We start from the raw sequence: 2,500 nt of genomic DNA, 5'->3' as shown, positions 1-2,500 counted from the left end.
CTCACCAAGGCCGTCCCATGGCGTCCCTTGCTGTCGCATTTTGTCCCGAGCCTTACTAAGGCCGTCCCATGCGCGTCCCGTGCTGTCGCATTTTGTCCCGAGCCTTAGTAAGGCCGTCCCATGCGCGTCCCGTGCCGTCCGAGCCTCACCAAGGCCGTCCCATGGCGTCCCTTGCTGTCGCATTTTGTCCCGAGCCTTACTAAGGCCGTCCCATGCGCGTCCCGTGCCGTCCGAGCCTCACCAAGGCCGTCTCATGGCGTCCCGTGCCGTCGCATTTTGTCCCGAGCCTTACTAAGGCCGTCCCATGCGCGTCCCGTGCCGTCCGAGCCTCACCAAGGCCGTCCCATGGCGTCCCGCGCTGTCCCATGCCGTCCCGAGCCTTACCAAGGACGTCCCGTGCTGTCCCGAGCCTTACTAAGGCCGTCCCAGGCCGTCCCGAGCCTTACCAAGGCCGTCCCATGGCGTCCCGTGCTGTCCCATTTTGTCCCGAGCCTTACTAAGGCCGTCCCATGCGCGTCCCGTGCCGTCCGAGCCTTACCAAGGCCGACCCATGCCTTACCAAGGTCGTCCCATCGATCTCGGAGAAAGTACATCATAACATCGGAATACACCCCGACATCGATATCGGAGAAAGTACATCATCATAACATCGGATCGGATGCGTATCCGTCCAAGTGCCATCGACACTTCGAGAAGTTCGGACCTAGCTTCCTAGCATGTTGATGCGTCGGTGCTAATGGGGACATAAAGATCCCACGACGTTCCGAACGGAAGTAGCCGAAGTGTTCCGTGCGTGTGAACTCCATTGTCCCATGTGCCGGCTCTTGACTCCTAAGATGTCCCATGTGAAGGCCCTTCATGGCTAAGAATGTCCCGTGCAACGTCCCTTGATGATCCCCATAAGGTGTCCCATGTGCGTCCCATGCCGTGCCCAGCCTTACCAAGGCCGTCACATGCTGTCCCATGCGCGTCCCGTGCCGTCCAAGCCTCACCAAGGCCGTCCCAGGCCATCCCGAGCCTTAGCAAGGCCGTCCCGTGCTGTCCCATGCCGTCCCGAGCCTCACCGAGGCCGTCCCGTGCCTCACCAAGGCCGTCCCGTGCTGTCCCATGCCGTCCCGAGCCTTACCAAGGCCGTCCCGTGCTGTCCCATGCCGTCCCGAGCCTTACCAAGGCCGTCCCGTGCTGTCCCATGCCGTCCCGAGCCTCACCAAGGCCGTCCCGTGCTGTCCCATGCCGTCCCGAGCCTCACCAAGGCCGTCCCGTGCTGTTCCATGCCGTCCCGAGCCTTAGCAAGGCCGTCCGATGCGCGTCCCGTGCTGTCCCATCCGTCCCGAGCCTTAGCAAGCCCGTCCCGAGCCTTAGCAAGGCCGTCCCATGCGCGTCCGATGGGATTCCCGAGCTTTACCAAGGGCGTCCCGTACTGTCCCATGCCGTCCCGAGCCATAGGGACGCTGTCCCGTGCGCGTCCCCTGCTGTCCCATGCGCGTCCCCTGCTTTGGCTCGGCTGGCCCGTGCATTCTATGGGGTCGTGGGACATTTCGAAACCCACCCGGGCCATTTCGACTCTCTCTTCATTTATACTATTGAGGTATTATTTATGAATTATTGGAGAAAAGAAACGGAAGAAAATATTTTTTTTTCTATTTTTTATGAATTTTCCGGTGTTTATTCACTTAAAAATTCATAGAAAAATAAATATTTATCGGAATCGCTATTATAATATATCAAAAAAATCCTTGCGAAAAGGCCTTTCCAACGAGTATAAGTTTGCTGGATTCCGACGAGTAACGAAGGAGTAAAGGCCCAGTATGCTTGGTTAAAAAATTGATGTTTCCTTGTGAAAATAGGCAAAACAATAACTTTGCACTATAAGGGGGAGGGTTGAGCTCCTTCCCCAGAGCGTGCACAGCACTTGTGCTGGCACGTTCCCTAGTGCTCGCCAAGCACCATAGGGCATCCAAAGGGCAAAGCTCGGCCTACTACATGATGGGAAGCTTCTAATATGTCGGAATACGAAGAGATTTCGTGCGACCCGAAGCTCGGCTCGGGCGTCCCGGCCTGTCCCGAGCTGTGCCGAGCGCGTCCCAGGCCGTCCCGAGCCAAGTCTCGGGCGTCCCAGGCCGTCCCGAGCCAAGTCTCGGGCGTCCCAGGCCGTCCCGAGCCAAGTCTCGGGCGTCCCGAGCTGTAGCGAGGGCGTCCCAGGCCGTCCCGAGCCAAGTCTCGGGCGTCCCAGGCCGTCCCGAGCAAAGTCTCGGACGTCCCAGGCCGTCCCGAGCAAAGTCTCGGACGTCCCAGGCCGTCCCGAGCAAAGTCTCGGGCGTCCCAGGCCGTCCCGAGCTGTGCCGAGGCCGTCCCAGGCCGTCCCGAGCAAAGTCTCGGGCGTCCCAGGCCGTCCCGAGCTGTGGCAAGGGCGTCCCAGGCCGTCCCGAGCAAAGTCTCGGGCGTCCCATGCCGTCCCGAGCTGTGGCAAGGGCGTCCCAGGCCGTCCCGAGCTGTGCCG

This window comes from Eschscholzia californica, unplaced genomic scaffold (genome assembly GCF_041429995.1).
Source record: "Eschscholzia californica isolate CP2 unplaced genomic scaffold, dmEscCali1.0.p SCAF_71, whole genome shotgun sequence".
Classification (NCBI taxonomy): domain Eukaryota; kingdom Viridiplantae; phylum Streptophyta; class Magnoliopsida; order Ranunculales; family Papaveraceae; genus Eschscholzia; species Eschscholzia californica.
Note: the sequence above shows the minus strand (reverse complement) of the source record.